Source organism: Strigops habroptila, chromosome 10 (genome assembly GCF_004027225.2).
Source record: "Strigops habroptila isolate Jane chromosome 10, bStrHab1.2.pri, whole genome shotgun sequence".
Classification (NCBI taxonomy): Eukaryota; Metazoa; Chordata; class Aves; order Psittaciformes; family Psittacidae; genus Strigops; species Strigops habroptila.
Window position 1 is genome coordinate 41383769 of NC_046359.1, and position 19228 is coordinate 41402996.

A 19228-nucleotide genomic window follows, 5' to 3' on the forward strand; every position below is an offset into this window, starting at 1 on the left:
ACATTTTAAACCACTGCAATAAACATTTTACAGAAATCTTGATGAATTAGAGCTACTATATTTCTCTTGGTCACAAACTCAGAGAAAGATACCACTGCAATGTGACACAATTTATCTTTAGTAGCCTATCTACTGCTACCGTATTTCCTAGTTAAACCTTCTTCCAACAGATCTATGCAAAGTTCAGTGCCTGTGTATTACAATGACATCAAAGGTCAGCCCCCCCCAATCTCACTCTGCTGGAAATGAAAAGCTAAAAAAGGTAGTGAAATTATTTCACTACAAGAAAAGTTCTAAGACAAGATCTGCATTGGAACATGAGCCACAGTGTAAGCCTATAACAGTACAATCATTTACAGAGACTCAAAGGATTAACCAGCTCCAAATTATGAAACAATCTACCTAGAATCAAAATAATTTGAAAGGTCCCACTAGCCTTTTACATGTTTTGAAGTTTATGGCAGGAATCATCATTGGTCACTGTTGTTGAGCTAAGAAACTATGGTTCCATTTCACAGAGCTACTCGCCTTGGAGTCTGCAATGAGAGTCTAGCAAAATTTATTGTGTTGTCCTGAATCATCCTTACTTTTGCCTCAGCATTTATACCTTAGTGTAGATATCTTAATGGAAATGGGACTTAGCCAGGAAAGAAGTGCCTTCATTTTTTTTTTAGCACGCAGGACGTGCAAGCATGCAGAACTCCCAGCACCAGCTGAGCCAGTTATGACCTTGTTCTGCAGGACATGGACTTCCGTATTACAAACATGAACAGAGCCCATGCTGCTGTGGGTCCTTTCAGACAGCTAGTCGTGATGTCTGATGGAAACATTATAATATGGACAACAGGTCAAAAATATCATTCCTTTGTGAACTTCACTGTCTCACCAGGTCAATTTAATTATTCAGAGAAGATTAACAAAGAGAGAAATAGTACCATCGCTAGACCCCCAAACATTGTGCCATGTCCCTCTGGCAGGAGAGAGGATGACTTTGTGACTAAAACAACACAGAAAGACTTACACTGGTACTCTGGATGTTCTTCATGACATTGGACACGACACTTGAGCTCTGTGTGCCTCAGTTTTCCCACCTGTAAATCTCTATCATCATAGTTCACAGAATCACAGATTCATTTTGAGACCTTACCTATTAGAGCTTTTGAGACACTCTCAGATCCTTAGATGAGAATTGCTAGAAACTATCATCAACTCAGTAACTGTATTTGCAAGTGACAATTCTCTATTTCAGCTGAGCCTGTAGGGCTGCTCCTCATAGAAAGCTCTTAGCTTAGTACTTCTTATAGGTTTAGAGAGCCTGAGTTTTAGTTCTGATGATGTAGCATGAGAAAATGATAGCAATATGTACAGCACACTAGGAGTTGCCATACTTTGTCATTGGAAGCTGGGTAGATTTAGATGAACATGAAGGTGCTAGCAGACAAATACCCCAAACACTGACAGAAATAAATGATAAGAAATGTTTTAGCAAAGACCAGGCATTTGCCCATAGGCCCAAGACCATGAAGTGCAGGCCCCAGTTTCTACAAGAGCCATTCATCTAACATTCAGTACCAATTCAATCAAAGCTGCCTGAACAGAGCAAATCATTATCTTTACACTTATACAGTTACACTTCTACAGTTTCTTTGTTAAGCTTCTCAGACCTGGGCTTGTATGAAATCCAAGGGCAGCCACCAAAAGCTCTTACATGTACCTTGCAGACATCTGCAATGTGTTTAACTGCCTTCCTGCTAGGTGTGCATAAATCCAGTTGTCCACTCTCCTCTAGAGAAGGAGAACAAGAGGAAAGTTCATTGTTTCCCCAACAATTTGCAAGAATATCTGAATTAAAAATGGAAGTTTTGTCATTTGCATTGCAAAGAGAGCAGGGAAAGAGAGGAAGTATTGTTAGGTATTGGTAATGTAAAAACATAAGTATGCTGTTATTTATGTAATTAGTTATTGCTTTCATTATGGGTGCAGTCTTAATGGTTATAGTATTTATGTATAATTACCTTAATATTCACTGAAATTTCCAAGTAGCTCCCTAATTAACTGTCTCAAATATATAATTACATTGCATCTTTACGCAAGACTTGCCTAATTAATGTAGTTACACCACTTCTTTGTGAATGTGCATTATTAAATGCTCTTCGCATCATTCTTCTGACTTCTTGTAATTCACGCTTTACAAAAATTAAGACCCTGAATTAGAAACCTTCATGAGCAACCAGCTCCAAAAGCAAGCACCAGATGATCTTTTCTTAACAAAAAACAAATCTTACTAAGCCTCATTACCACTCCCTTTAACAAAAGCTTTCCATCTGGATCTGAAAGAAATCCCAGGTACCATTGTCTTTTAAGAGGGCAGAGAAAACACGTTGTACATTTCAAGAGAAATAGACTGTGCTGCCATCGAGGGTCCAAACTCCTGGACTTCCTAAATCATCTGCCAACAAGCCCGTCTGGTAAAAGAATCAGATGAGTGCATGATAGCACCGCAATCACTTGACAGTGTCAGGTGGCATTTTCAGCATACAAAAAGCAAGAAGGGAAGACTGTCATTGGTGAGACTATCCTTCAAAATCATGTGTGCCATGGTTTTAAACCAAGAGCTTTGAAATCCTTTTTGCAATGGTTCCACCTCTGAGCTTGGCACACTAGCTGCCACTTTGAAGTGTCTTGCATGTCAAGAGTTACCAGTGTCACAACCTGGGAGCTCTTGTCTAGCATGCAGCTCCTAGATCCACAAGCAAAAGACTGAATGCCACCATCAGTCAGCAACACGTGTGAAGGGAAATTTTCTGCTCTGAAGAATTATAAATGCAATATAATTGCATTTATAGACTGAATTCCTCTGATCCTCAGCATCCTCTAGGATGTTCAGGTAGTAACCTGAGAAGAAAGGGAGTAAGAAGAAATTCTGGGATCCTATCTTCCGGGTCATTATGTCCATCTTCACCTGCCAGTAGGGACTACAGTGGTAGGGAGGTTAGGCCAGATGCAGCTTCTCTAAACAAAAGGAGATGCACCGAAAAGCAGCAGAGCTAAGGAAAACTCAGCATAGCTCTCACATAACATATCTAAATCTGAATCCGCCGAAAGGTAAGGACAAGATTTACCGTTCTGCAGCCAGGCCAGATGCCAAGGAGGAGTTTGATTCTGCTGGTTGCATAGGTCAAACTTCCCCTACACTGGACTCACTCAACGAATCCTGTTGGCCGTATGGGCACGACAAGCCTAATGCATTACAGCAGCGCTGAACTCACCGTTAATCTATATGTGGTCAGCTTGTCCAAAGGCAGTATGTTTTTCACACCCTGGGATTTTTGAAACAGTTGGGTATGCACCACAGACATTTCCCAAGGATTTGTGTACTTGTTAAATGATTACCCCAGCGGTTGGGACTTGGAGAAAATCTTGCCAAGTGTACTTGTAGACTCTACAACTGCTTCACCTAGTGACACCCATCCATAAAGCAAGTGAACTGGGGGAAGAAACATGCTTCAAGGGCATTTATTTAGAAAATGTTCTCTTGCAGAACTGAGGTGAAGGCTGACAGAAGTATGATAAAGATAGTTACTCTCTGTTCCAAATAATCTGGTTTGTACATTAGTTATTCATTTCCAGTGTGAAATTTCCCAGCACACATGCATGGCAGCTAAATCTGAGAGGTAAATGGGCAAAACCTCTGGAGCTTAGGGCCCAGGTTTATCTGTATTTACCATTGCAAAGTTTGCAGGAACCAGCTGCCTAAGACAGGCAATACAGATATGTAAAACTAAGGAGATCATCCCATTTCAGCCCCCACAGCAATCACTGTATACTAGTACATATAAACTATGCCATGCAGGAAAACTAACCCTGATAACTCTGCTTGAATACAGATAGAATTACTTTGGTAAGCAAAGAGTTGGCATGGTTCAGCTTTACAAGGCAGGCTGACATTTTCAAGTGCAGAAATTTGCAGTTAGGTACCTAAATAAATAGCCTGGCTTTCAGAAGCACTGAACATTAGGAACTCAGAATAAGAGCTGTTGTGTGCATCTTCAAGTATCCTGCCCTACGTCTGTATATTTTGGCCATTTAATAAGTACTTCATATTTTTCCGTAGAAGTCCATAATCCTAAACTACCTATATTAAACAAATCTGTGCTTAAACAGGTTCAAGCACTGAACAAATATCAAATCCATCACTGCTAGCAAATCACTGCTATTTTAAAAGAGCATCTTGCTTTTTGAAATAGCAGATGCCAACTCATATACTAGATACAATAATTAAGCACTTTGTATTGCAATATTTTAGATAGATGTTTAACGTATCAGTTGAACATGTTTCAGCCAACGTGTGACATGTGCATGGAAAATACGCTGTCATTCCAACGTGGGGTTTTTCCACACGCATTTTTTTTCTTCAGTTTTATAGTACGCAAAGAGTTACTGAAATAGCCAGTCATACGACATCTGGGAGGCAAAAAACACACACAGGAAAATGCAGCAGAAGGGGAAGATTCATGAAAACAGGAAACATTAAGAGGAGAGTGAAAATATGTCAAAACAAAGGAGGTAATAGACTGTCAGAACAAATGAGTTCAGCAATCGGCAGAAGTTCCTCAAGAGCCTTCAGAGACCAGCAAGGTGACGTATGTCACTCCTGACACAAAAGGACAGCAACCTTTTGAACCTCCACTTTGCACACGCATGAAATATGGTGGTCTAGCCATAGACATGCCAGTTCCACACAGAAAAAAAAACATTTTCCAAGCCTGTGCCTTACTCTGATAGGAAACACCAGCATTTTAAGAACACTGCTAATAGCAAATGCAGATGCTTATGGCCACAGGTGCCCAGTAGGTGCTTAGATCTAGTTAAAGCATCATTCACGAACATGAACATTGCAGAGGACATTTTGCTCCATGTCCATAGTCTTTTCACCAATGCTTGCACAAATGACCTTTTATTTGCCCAAAGCTTTGCCAGTGCTCCTGTATTTTCCAGACAGACCAGAGTATTCGTCTGCATCCTTCACCTTCTCTCAGGTGTCCATTCATAACACTTTAGTCATTCATTTGGATGCTATTAATATTATTCTGTGCATTGGGATAGCTTCACAACAGAGTAAAACATGGTAAATACCCAAAGCAAGCAGCCCTCAGACTGAGCACTGCTCTCTCAAGCTGGTCAGGCCATGTTTCAGTGACAAATACAAGTGTAGAAATCAGGACATGGTGCAACATGAGAAGCTGTGAAAGCAAAGGCCATTCTGCAAGAGGTTACACAGACTTTAAAGCCTGTCAAAGCAAAGCTCCCCCCGCCTTTCTGAGGGGACCCTCAGATAGAGGGAGCCTTTGTAAGACACCATCAGCTCTTGAATCTCTATAACTTTAGACAGAAAAGCAGGCAGGTATCATCTGTACAAAGACAAGTTCCTTGTGTGGGATTTTCTCGGTCTTCTTATCACAAAACCATCTAGGAGGATTTTGACTGAGGAGATGTGGTATCACAATGCTTTGTAACAAACCAAAGCCCAGCCTATAAAAAATGAAGGATATGAGGGCAATTTTAAAAAGAAAAAGCTAACAGAAAAAGAAGCAGTTCATTGTAGCCTCAGCTACTGGCTTTATCACACAGCAGATTCATGGGCTCTCCCCATTTCATGGTGAATATTTCCCTCAAACACAAAGGCCATTTAGGTGCATAACTCCTGTTGACGTTGAAAATAGAGGCAAGCACTTAAATGCATTTGTGCCTTCAAAAATCTCCCCCTGTTGTAGCAAAACTAAGTCTCCAAGACTTGCAATAAAATGCATTCACCGGTGTCCTATGGAACACCCCAAAGAAAAATCACACTTGCTTCTGGTACAGGATTTGCCCTGCAGGGCAAGGAAAGCCATTGGATGGGCCTTGCTGCTTCCCAGGGGCATGATGCTCCTTCCCCTCTCATCCAGGGAGAGGAGCAGAGAAACCTTGGGACCAAAGCCACATGGGCATCATGGAGTGGCTGAGGGGAGAACAAGGGGAATGTGATGGCCACCAAAGGCCATGTAGCAGGGATTCTGGCCCAAAATTTCCATCAGCTTCTGTCTCAAAAGCAAAGTTGCCACCTGAAGGGCACACGATCTTCATGAACCTGCATCAACACATGGCCTCTAAAAATGCTACAAGAGGTATCCAAGGCTGCTTAGATGGCTGCCCCCAAGGGCAGCAAACAGTTGTAAGACACCAGCCTCAGCAATACATGGGTCTCCAGCACATCTCCTTGAAAACTGTGAGCTTGAGCTCTCCCTCCAGCCGCCTTCTCCCTCTTGCAACTGCACTGCCATACCCATGGGTGTTTCATCTTACTTTGAAAACAATGTTAACACATTTTACAAACTCCAGTTTGTACCCAAAAATCCTGCATTTTGCACCCAAGACCCAAACATGACCGCAGAGTTAAGCAGCATTCCTGGCCGTCCATCAGGCTGGATGGACCAAAAGAGAAAGGAACAGATCCTTAAAGTTCATTGTGATCCAGGACCACATTGTATTACATAAAGACCTGCCCCTCTCTGACCACAGATCCCCACAATAATTGGGCAAAGAAGGAATACCCCAACTCTCTCAGCTGCCAAGGCTTTCCTACAATTACACACACAGCAACATGCACTTCAGACCTGGGGATCAGAAAGTGTGTGTGACCCCACTCCAGCCCCCAGGAGTGAGCAGTAGTGTGGAGCAGCAAGGAGATCAGCAGAGCACTCGGAAAGAGAATCCCTAACCACACATCTCTGTTTGAAAAAGTTAATGTTAACCATTACCCGAAGGGCAGCTCTTCCACAAGGCGTTGATTACTCCCCACAACAATGAAATTAGGAAATACAGAGGGGTTCTGCCAAAAAAAATACATAAAAATTAAAAAAAATCCACTTAATTACATACAGTGCTGCATGACTTCACAGAGCAAAGCCTTTCTTTAAGATCTTAAGACCACCCACAAGCACAACACATGGCCTGGAACCTGGAGAGAATATCTGAACAGGGGTCTCAGCATAAGGATGGGAGGGGGGCAGTTTTGCTTGTGCATATGCAAATGTTTGTTTCTATGGGATCAAATAAAAATTAACTATTTGTTGTGCCTGGTTATCATTTGTCGGAGCTGGGTGCTGCTTGGTAAAACAGGGAGAAATAAACCTTTAAAACCTGTGACACAGGAGGGTTATTTGTCTGTGCAAGGCTTTAGTCACGGGTTTTGGTGTTTTATGTATGGATGTTGTGCGGGAATAGGACAACAAGAGCTTTGTTCAACTTGATCATCTCATCAAACAAGGCTAAAAGAATAAAAGTTGGGATGCAAGACTAAATGGATATGATCTGAATGCATATTTGTGTTACATCTAATACAACTAGCATCATAGATGAACAAGATCAAATAAATGGTAAAACCTGACAAAGAGAAGAATAGATGGTGTGTGGAGCCATCTGTTTTGGAGGACACCCAAATCTGTCTGAATCAGGAAGGCCAAACTACCAGCTATTCTAAGATCCTCCATTCCAAGAGTGGCCTAATACGCAACTACACAATCAGCTTCTCTCACCATCACTTTGGCTGCAACTTTTTTGTGCAATTAAGTAATTTATTCCTTTCTTCATCCTCCTGATTCTAATGAATCCAAGCCACAAACAAGCCCCAGTTGCTCCTATTCAAGGAGTCTGATTGCATCTGGCAGTAATTGCTGAAAATCCTGAAGAGGAAACAGGGAAGGAAAGCATATTGTTTGTGGGGGTAATAGGTGAAGACCTGCCTCTCTTGACCTATAATACATTAGTGTCAGTGAACATTTGGCAGCCTTCAGATGATTAGCAATGAAGATGAATCAAGCAAAAAAAGAGGTAGAAATCTGCCTCATCTGAATCGCCAGAACTGCATAAATTTGCATGTTGATTAGCTGTTCTTTTGTCTGTGTTCCTAATTATTATGACACATTATGTCTTCATCATGCAAGATTCTGATCTGTCTTGTTCAAAATGCATGTAGAAAAAAGTGCTGTTTATTGATTCAACATGTAACTTTAATTTTTATGTTTGCTTTAATTAAATACATATTTGATTGCCTTTGACTGGTGTCTCGGATTTTTTTAACTCTTATTTACTTCCTCCTGTTGACAAACAAACAGGTAACCTTTCTTTATTCTGGGATCACTTGCTGATTAAAATCCTCCCCACCCCCATCCTCGTCTTCGCTCACAACCACCTTTGCTTCCTTGTTAGAGTCAAGATTGCCAAAACAAAAAGTCCTTAGGTGGTGAAGCGTGATAGCTACAGCACTGAGCAGGATTGCGAGGACCTTAATGATGTTAACGATAGCAAAGAAGTGCACGTACTACAGGGTCAAGGTAATTTTCTTATACCATAGATTCATTAGCAGTAAGAAAGCACCTGGATAGGCAGAACTTCTGATTTGTAGGATTAGTTACAATGGGCTTGATCCTGCCCACATTGTCCACTGACTCTCACAGCAGCAAGATTAAACTCTAAAGCTCCTGACCCCAAAGGAAGTAAAGTCCGCAGCATCCCATTGACTCTCCTACCTGACTCCAACAATCAGGACATTTTAGCTGTTTCTGGGAATTGGGAATCTTGAAATTCACGGTTTTTCCTACAAGATTTGTTCAAGTGGCTATAAGCAGCCAAATCAAATAAAACCCAAATCAAAAAATATGTAACTATAATGACCTAAAGAAGTTTCCAGAAGGTTTTCACTAAAAACAAAGGCAAATTATGACGCCATTTCTGTATCATAAAAACAACATAATTTGATTTATAAGTTATCCCTTTCTTTTTATTTTTTAAAGAAAATGGAAGTAATCTTGAAAATTCAACAGTATTTTCAGTTGAGAAATCAAAGTATTTCCTTGTAGATGATGTTGGACTGTTTAGAAATGCTGAAAAGAAACAGGTTTTTTGGCACTTTTTTACCTTTTCCCCCAAATTTAAACAATTCACTAAAGGCAGCAAAAATTCATGCCTCATTTTGTTTGACAGAAAACTGCCTGTTTTAAGCAAGAACTTAGTTTGAGAATAAACGTTTGACCCTCTCCTCTGCCTGCTAATATCAGTTTACCTTCATTACATGTATGCTTATCATGAACTCCGACCTGTTTGTAGTGGGGCAAACAATACTTTGCTTGAAATTGTGTTTGTTAAATCAGTAACATATTGGTATAACAATAAACATAGTGTTGTAATTCTGTAAACTAAATAGCTCACAGAACTTTGCACATAATTCTTCAGGTTGTGGGTCAAATATGAGGATCATCAAGTTTGACTACCTTCCTCTAAGGGTAAAAATGGAGTAATAACTTATTGCTTTTAATTTTCTGAAATCTAGCCCCTTAAGAAAAGGAGTAAACAACCTATTACATTTTCTCTAGGGGCAACAGAATATGCTAGTCAATATATAGATATTAATCAAAACTGTGCTGCTAAAGATGCCCGAGAATGAAAAAGCCTGTATATTCGAGCCACTGATTTAGCTGTTATTTTTTACCATTGTATCCTTGCCAAACCGAATGAGATTTGAAACAATAATGCCTGCCGTTCTTCACCGTTAATGGCACATGATTGGCTACAAGTGTAATCAGTTGCTTGGTACCCACTAATCATCTTGAAACACAGGTAAATGTAAATTCATATTTCGAAGAATATAAACACGTAATTAACACATAGCTACAGAAAAACTACTGGAATATAAAGACTTCAAGGCTTTGACGTAAACTCACAAGGCACCAAAGGAAAAGTTGTTGCATATTCAGGCTATTCATGTTTATTTTCCTTCAGTCCCAACCAAACCATAGTAACCGCCACCATGGACCTCCTCCATACCAACATCCAGAAGTAACCAAAGAATTAAAAGAGATATCACACATAGACATAAATAATCATAGGGAGCTAAATCGATGCAGCTAATAGACTTTCTCTTTTCTGTAATTCTCTTCCCAAGGCACTTCAGCACACACTGATCTGCACAGAGGCACAATGCTCTGGGCTCACCCAGCCTCCGCAGCACTGAGCACAGCCAGGGTTTGGCTGAGTGTGCCCCGAGTCAGGCAAGCGCAATGGACAAGTGGGTCCCACTGGTGTGGGTGATGTGGTGCAAGCCAGCATTCCTCACCTCCACCCTGCAGCAGTGGCCTGAGGATGGGGCAGCCAGCAGTTACCAGGACCACCCTGGGACCAGGACCAGCGCTGCGTGCTGCCATCACCCGTATCAGTACATACATCTACTGCGAGTATCATAGTGGTTCTCATTCATCAAAGGAGAAACCATACAGATGAATGGATGCCTTCTTCTCCCATAGTCCTTTCCTACAACCTAATTAGCAGGAGGGACCAGTCACTTGTTCATAAGTGGAATTCAACTCAGCTTCTTTATGGGATCCAAATGATGTCCTAAAAACAGGGTCCATCACCTGGTGCACAACAGCCAATTCTCACACAGAGAGCCAAGGTATTTGCTTATTCCAAGTTTGAGGAGAAAAAGGGGTTCTAGGTGGTATCCCACAAAGCTAGCACACCACCCCATACAAAATTCCCATATTTATACAATTCAGTTGACGTTAGTAACTCCCCATAACCCTCTCACCATTTACCAATTGGTAAGTTAATTTACATAAGATTGCTTCATTGATTTCTTACTACACATGTTCAGGGGAAGGGTCTTTTAACTTTAGCGGGGGTCTTTTGACCTGTAGGCATGATTTCTAATGTTATAATGAGGGTATAATGAAGACAGTTCATTGAAAGGACACCCTAATCGTGTCTTGTTGACACATCAAAGTCATTTCTTGATGATGTCCATGTGTTTTCAGAATGTACCAGTCTTCAAGGATAGTCTTTTCTGATAAGAAATTCCTTAGCCCTGTTTCTTAATCCACCTACACAAGGCCAAGGCCTCCTCCCTGGCTATCAATTCTCTTTGTTAGTCAGTGTTGTTCCCAGGTCATCCTGACCTTTTAGGAGGCCCTTGTATCTGTTTAGGCTTTTTGCATAGTAACACAAGTTCCAATTTTTAACTATATGCCTACATAAGTTCCTTATTTTTCAACTCTATGCCTACAACACAAAGTCCAGTTATATCTTCTGTAAATGCTTCCCATTCCCTCCTATGAAAAGCAAGAGCATTCTTTTACATCTGGCCAAACTTTTAACTTCATTTAAAAATCCTAGAAAGTGCTCTTGCCCAGCTGATCAGAGGAGTATTTACCAATGTGTTGACAGGACAGGGCTTCTGGCTGCAGTGGCTGAACCTCAGAACTCTGTTTTGGTATCTGTTTGTCCTGGATTTAATCCAGCAACACTCTCTGGCTTCCTCACGCTGCCATCTGTCCAGGATTACTCCAGAGGCCAACCCAGAAGGCTGAAGTCTTGAAAGAGGGAACCCAGGGGATACCAAACGAGAACTACCAACATGTTGGGAATTGACTGTCACCCAGCCTTGAGATAATCTACCCTGCAGACATGAGTTCTTCCTAACTAACATCCAAGAGGGTTCACAATTCCCAAGAAAGATCCTACAGTTGCTAGGCAAAAGGTGACTTGGGCTGAACCTGCTAGAAGAGAATCTTTTAGATCTGGCACAGCGTGGATTTAAGGCAGGCTGTGGAACTGGAGCTGTTTGAGTGGCGTTGATGGATGAAGCCCTCCTGTCAGCGTGGAGAGAGCAGACATCCATCCTCATCTTCCCTGACTTCAGCATTAACCATGAGATATTGCTGTCTTGCTTGATAGGTGGCAGAAGTCCAGGGTAATGTAGTAAAAGTGTTTCGAGTCATTCCTATTGGGACATACCCCATGACTTGTGAAAAAAGTGTTATCTCCAGCACTACACTCCTCTCTCCTGTGGGCTCCTGATCTGTATTCTTTGTACTGCTTCCCTGTGTCTACACAGAGCCACTAGGTGATATGGAACAAACTGAATTACCAGAAATAGGCAGGTGAAATACAGTTAAACCTAGATTTCTGTGTACATATACACTCTGCTACTGACAACGTGGCAGTAGAAGAAAAACAGCTGGTTAACTCCAATCTAGGCAGAGGTAAGACAGATGGGAGACAGGAAAGCATCTTTAAGAGTTTGTCACTTGAGCGCACTGTGCCTGGCATGATGGTGCATTTCTGCAATCGGTGTGCTTGGTTTATAATTTAGGAGTGCTCTTGGATTTGCTACTGATGCTAAGTTTTCCCACAACACCCTCTGCAAGTAACAGTCCTATTCTCTTCCATTGGCTAGGAGGCTTTCTGCCACCCTGGCAGGTGATGACCTTGTCTCCATTATTCATGGCCGTGTCACTTCTCAGCTGGAACTATAGTCATTTGAAATATGCAAGCACACAGCATTCATGCTTAGAAAACTTCATTTACTGCTGCAATGCATCTCTTCAGTGACAAAAGCATATCAAACCTGGCATTGGGCCTGGCACCAGCTTCCCATGGAATTCCTAATTGAGTTCATGGTCTTCGTTCTTATCATCCTCGTCACATCTAACACTTTGTATAAAGCTGCAGCAAACAGATTCGCTCCAGTAGCCCGATGAGCTCTCTGCAGAAAGAATCACACACATCTGTCCAGAGTCCTCAGCCTGTGGATTTAACATCTTCAGGGAATGCAAATCTTTACCAAACTTCCCCTCCATCATAAGGCATATATCTCTGACCTGCATAAATAATAACATCAGAAACACAAAACCAAGGTGCTCCATTACATCCCCTTCTCCCTTGGCAGGAAAGTGAGACAGGGAATCAGTATATGACTGATGCACTGGTACAATGCTCATCAACAGGGTGTGGGGAGCTGGCTATTATGTGGATGAGCCACATGAGCAAAATCTCATGTGGCTCACAACCTCAGCCACCAATGACCCTTTCCTAGGCCTCTACCCATGTAAAAATCTCCTTGTTTTGCCACATGATCCCATCAGAAGGCTCTGACAAATGGTGCAGGGTCCCTTACTGGAGGAAGCATTTTCCACAGTGCCTGTTCCCTATGGCAGACCCTCACTCTGCAGGTAGCATCAGTCCCAACAGTGAAGCCAAAGCCTAGTCAGCATGGTACAGTTGGCTTAGCATGGCCCTGGCACCAGGGCCAACGTGGCTACCCAGGGGTGCCAACAAGCAGGGCACATACGGGTCAGCAGTCCATGTTGGACCTGTCATGCCTGGGAGTTGCCTGTGTCTGACCAGAAAGAAACCAAATCTGTCTCACTCAGATACTAAAGTGCATTCATTGCCTCTATTTTTATTGTATATATTGTCCCTGTTCAAATAAGGAATGTGCATTAATTCTATACACTGCCAGCTCCTCAGCATGGATATTAGTATAATGGTTTAAGCTGAGAGTTTGTACATTTGTCTCAGCATAGTAGATGTGGTTTTAAAGGCTGTTGGCAGGTCATTTGGCCTTTAAAATCATATGTTCTTCCCTAGAGTATGAACCTTAATCCAAATAAGACTTTTTTTAATTGATTTTTCAAGTGCTGCAGTATTTTTAAAGCATTATTGTAAATCCCATCCTCAAACAGCGAACTCTCTCCAAGTCCTGCACTCTTTAAAGATCACAGCAGACAATGGTAAGATGGTAGGTCACAGTACCAGGAAGCACATGGAAATTATTTACTGTATAAAACTAAGAAAGATAATGAAGATCTGCATAAAGGACGAAAGCTCTTTGATCAAGAGCAGTGTTTGCTGAAATTCACACTGATTAAATTATTGTGGCAAGAGTCATTTGTTAAGAGGATTCCTACCCCATAGCTAACTTTCAAGTTGCTCATATTGCAGCTATTCCTAAATATGTCTATATCTGGGGGACTAATTGTTGTATTGCATCTAATTTTTTGATGTAAGTTCTCTTTATGTTCAAGACAGATTGATGCTTGTTCCATACTCAGATTTCTACCAGTACAATGGTCAGTTAGAGGTATTTTTCCAGTGTATTCAAACCAGTACAACTCCTAATGTTGACCACAATTAAAGTATTTACAGTACAGCTCTACCTGCCTTGATTCTGCGCTTGCAGTAGGAAATCACCAACATAAAGCAACTTCCTGTCAACTGAATTGCACCCTCGCAATGGAGGCTGTGTTAATTTAATCAAGCCTGTGTGGTCTATGATCAAGCAAAGCATGCTTAAAGCGACTGTGGCTACCTGCTTGTGATCTTTCCTGGGGAGAGGGATCCACCATCAGCGCTTGTGGCACAGGTCTCAGCTGTGAAAACTGAAAGAGAAGCAGAAACTCTTTGAACAGATCCAAAAGAAGTTGGAGAGAAGCTAAAAGTCACAACAGGTTGTGTTTGACCGTGCATGTTTTCCAACCCTAACAGTTTACCGTTCAGGTTAACTGGAGCTTTTTCAGCTATTTTTGTTAGCTTGGCTCACTGAAAATTCACCAAATGAGAGAAAAAAAGGACCTTTCCTTGCAAAGGTGAGGAGACTCATGCTGAGACTTTTGAAAGTGGGTGTCGGCCATAAAGTTTGCCAAATATGAACTACCCACTCAACAGAAGAAAGTGCAGGGTCTGGGGGATATAGAGATTCTTGACCTTCCCATATTCCTGCCTCACCCACCTTTATCCTCCATCAGTTTGTTGAGATCTCTCCACCTCCCACTCCTCTCTTTTCCCAAAGCTTGAAACAGGTCAGACAATACCCGGCTGCTTCATTCTTCCTGTAATCATTATTATTTTGTTCCCAACGAGAGGAGAGACCTCTGAAAATGCCTGACATAGGCCATGACCTCCCATCCTTGGCCCTGAGGTGGCCAGAGGGACCCTCACCATGGCCGTGGGCCCACCACGCTGGGACAAGAAAGTGGGTTCACCCGCACCCACCCTCCTTTCCTGAGGTTTTGGGAGGAAAGGGAAAAACACAAACCTGAAATGACCTGAGGAGCACAAGCGCCGCAGGGAGCTGCGCGGACTTTGGCCATTGCGGCTTGGATGCTGGAAGGGAGCAGCTAAAATGTTCTGAGGGTCAGAGCTACAGGCACAAACATACACCAGCAAGTGGTTGCCAAATTCCCTTAAAATGGAGGATTTTGGGGGCACTCCAGTTCTTTTCCTCTGGTGGGTCCTGGCCGCCCTGGCAGGAGGGAAACATGTGGCAGCAGCAGTGGGGCTGTCTCTGAGAGAAACACCACTTTTGGTTACAGATTATTGTTCCTCATCTTCCTTTGTTTGCCATTGTAATCTCCGTAGTCATTCTCCTTGATAAACAAACAAGTGAAAAGATGCAATGAGCTGTAAGAATAGATTTGCACAGGGCAGACAACTGAACATTTAATTTATTTACCTCTCCTAACAGATACCTGGGGTGACATTTATTAATAAATGGCATTATCAGGTGTCTGATATGTAGCTCACAGAAATTAATTACCCAGCCCATGGTAAAACCATAACAAGCCTGCAGTGCTGTAACATTTGTGCTAATTGAAAATGAGATAAGTGCTGTGGGTGCAATTTGCATTCAATGCAGTGTATTAATTATCTTCAGTTCTCTTCATGATAAATATACCTGACTGAACCACTCTGCTAATTTACTGTGTAATAGAGTCATAAGTGGATTCCCTTAGGTGACCAGCTACAGGCATTGGGCTCTTTGCAACATCAAGGCCTTCCTCTTTTCCCAAGCACTTAAATGGGTTAGCAAACACGGAATGCTTTTCTTGCAGGCTGCGTTGGGAGCACGCAGCAGCTCAGGATGAAATTAGGAATCAACACCCCCTCGACTCAAGACTTCTGTACTTTGTAAAGCTGAGGAGGAGGCAGCTCACCTCCAGTCATGGCAAGCCGCGACGTCTGAGGAAAGGCTTGCTCCTCATCCTCCCCCCTCCCCATTCATTTCACAGTCAGGTTATCGTGGGATTTAATTACATTTTGTGTGAGGTATAAATTAATTGACTCTTGTAACACCCATAATGATCAGGAAAATTCAGATTTAAAGATATTGTGTAGTTCCAGCAGATTAAGGCACTAATTGTTCCGTTCTCACCGACTATGATTTATGTGGGGATCAGGTTACAAAACCAATATGTGCCTGAGTTAAAGCTCTGTGGTACCATACAATTAGGACTAAAGCTTTTTGTAAATGGGCCCAATAATGCAAAAATCTCTCCGCTAATCCTGGTCTTTTTAATTCAGAGGTCACGCATTGTCTAAGGCAACCGCTTATGCTATACGCAACCACTGTCCTTTATTCACCCTCCTCCTGTGCAGCTTGAGTATCTGAATTTGCCACTAACCTTGGACGTGCTGTTACTAATTTCAGGGTAGGTGATGGCAATGCAAGAAGATCAGGGCCAGCGCTTTGCTGCGCTGCCCCCGGAGCAGCCTGGGCACGCTGTGACGGAGAGGTGATATCTGCCTCCTCCGGCTCCCCTTCAGCATGCAGGCTGCGCATGGGGTCAGCTCTGGGGCTCCGCTGTCAAGTAAGCAGACATCCGGGGCAGCAGACGGATGGAGGTGACAGTCACTGTGGCAGCTGAAGGGGCCAGGAGGTGGTGCAGGCAGGGAGAAGGGGCAGCAGCAGAGGAGGGGGGACAGGCTCTGCTCCCCTTCATCCTGCCTACCCCACAGCCAGAAGCACTTTGTTATCTTCATGCAGCCGGGTGCTTTCTCATCACTTTGTCCTTGTCTGTGGGGTGCTAGAATCCAGTTTAGTTTTCCTTGCTGAGCACGACCAGGACAGCTTTCCACCATCCTCCATTAAGTACAGGATAGCCAGTGTTGTGAACGGGTACTCACAGGGCGGAAGGAGGTAGTAGATGGGCATGCAGTCAGTGTGCCAGAGCAACTAAGAGGTGAGAAAGATCAAGGTGAAAAGAAGGTAGGAAGTTGAGATTTCAGTGCCAGAAGAATCAGTTTGCTTTTTCAATAGAGAATCTAAGTACAAAAATGCTGGAGAGAAGGTGCACTTCTGCCAAAAACATGTTCACATGTTCGTTTTAAAACAGAGAAGGCTCTCCAAGCTCTTATTCTTTTTCTAAACACATCAACTGCAAATACAAGCCAGTTTCCCAAAACATTTTGTGTGGCTGCCCACATACTCTTTGCTTTTTGTGTTTGGTCAGCTTAATACCAAAGAAGCGCTGTAATATTTTAGAGCTATTTTTAATGTGCTGGTATGATCTGTGTCAGAGACCTTAGCAGTGACATCTACAAAGGCATCAATTATATCTCCTCAGTCCTTTTCTCGTTCTCTGATAAGGAATTCTTGGGAAGGATAAAATCTAAACTTTTTCTGAAATGGTTATATTGCTACAAGGACAGCAAGGGTCTACCTGATGAAGAGTGACCTTGTAACGGTGGCTTATTGGGATGCCCAGAGTAAGGGCAGGGTTATCCCACCCAAACCAGGGCTCTCTGACATCACTGACTTCTGGAAACAAGCAGGCATGGGGCAATGTGCACTGCAGCCACCTTTGCTTTACCATCCACACCTTATCACCACCCGGGCCCAAGGTGGGCTACTCTCTCAGCTGTGACTCCCCATCTGGACTATGTATTCTTTCTCTGAAAAAGGAAAAAACCTCAGTAGGGCAGAGGAGCATCTTGGGGGGCCCAAGGACCCCCGGCGCAGATGACTGAGCCAGCATCCCTAGCAAAAGGTACTGCAACATCTGCATCTCTCACCACCACATAGCCCACCATGCTGCAGCGTGCTGCGAGGGTGCCAGAATCCTTATCCCTTGGGCAAACAGGACACAGCAGCTTGCCCAAGGGTGCCCAGCAGGCTGTGGCAGGGCTAAAGCACAACCCTGCTCTCCTGCATCCGTGGTTTGTGCTCAATATACTAGGCCCCCACTGCCTTTGCTCAAGTGCAGTGGCTAAAACACTTTCCTGCTCTTTCAGGAAATCCAGCACTGCACAGAATAGGACATAAGATGCAATGGAAAAAGGGGGAGGGAAACATGAACAAAAAAAGTCTTAACTTTCTGTGTGAAGCACACATTTGCTAAATAGAATCCTAATGGCATTATTGTAGCTAAAAACAGAGACTTGAAAATGCTGTATACATTATTATGCTCATTATCTACCAACTGCAAGAATGCTGTGCTAAAACTAACTCAAAACACCTCAGGTAAGGTAATTGCTACTAATGGATTTGAAGTGTGCAAAATTGAGCGTTATTACACAGACATCACATTCTCGACTTGGTGAAGCTGTTGGATATTGTAGTTACCAGCTCACTCATCTCTCAATCGGGGAGAGATTTGAGGAAAAGGGCAAGCTCTCTGTCATTCAGCACTGGAAGGAAAATTCAACACCACAATATTACAGCAGCCTGTTTGCACCTCGTTGGTTAAGATGGGGTCAGAGCTTGCTTTCTAAACCACTGCTTCAGAAAAACATCTACACGAGTTTGCTCCAGGAGTAAATCTCCTGGGAAAGACCTGAACGTAAACTTTGCATTTGTGAACTTTTGCGGCTCGTAGGTCTAAAGAAAAGAATGGGACAGGAGCCTGCAAAATTGTTCTAAATGAGGGGAGCCGTGAGTCCAAGACATATTCTGATGCAAATTAAGGCCTGAGTCTTCAAGATATCCTAAGCCACTATAAAGCCCCACTGCCTAAAGACAGAAAATGATCTTTTTAGACCCCTCTTTACATAGTGGGATGATGCGAATCTGAACTTTGTCAAAGTCCAGGTGTGTTGGAAACAAGATATTTGATTCACCTGCTTGAAAAATCCCATATAACAGAATATATCTAATACATTTAGTTTGTTTGGTATCTTGGCTTTCAGGGAGGGTAGGATTCATTTTCTAAACGAGTGACTCTGCATAAAGACCCATGATTCCAAACACCAACTTAACTGTAACTACAACAGCAGCCTCCAGGCTATCCTTAAAACAAGTGGCTCCCAGGAGTTTTGCTCTCTTTCATGAAAACTAAAACCTAAACTCTACCAGAGCAAATGCTTTTCTAATCTTTGAGAAGTTAGGATAAGGCCAGTTCTTATTTTAGTTATAATATCAAAGCTACAAATTAGTGTTTGGAAAAAATTAGGTTAACTATTGTCATTTCGGTTAGAAGAATAGGTGGCCAGTACCCAATAAGTTTCAGTTCCTTCTGATTATCTTGGGGGAAAGAAATTAAAGAGGCCATGTCTGAACAGGATTAAAGCAGTCTCTACCCGAGTACAGAAAGCACAAAGAAATGTGAACTCACAGCTGCAACCGAAGGCAATGGGA

General features: G+C 42.6%; 1 long non-coding RNA gene across 1 annotated transcript; it reads right to left on the reverse strand.

Annotated features, from left to right (window-relative positions):
- Nucleotides 1-581: 581 nt before the first annotated feature.
- LOC115614023 lies at nucleotides 582-18756 on the reverse strand. The gene is made up of 4 exons (XR_003993602.1): nucleotides 16278-18756; nucleotides 14922-15242; nucleotides 6801-6871; nucleotides 582-817 (listed from the first exon to the last, which is right to left on the reverse strand). It is a non-coding gene; the product is annotated as an uncharacterized LOC115614023 (long non-coding RNA).
- Between the last annotated feature and the right edge of the window lie 472 nt (nucleotides 18757-19228).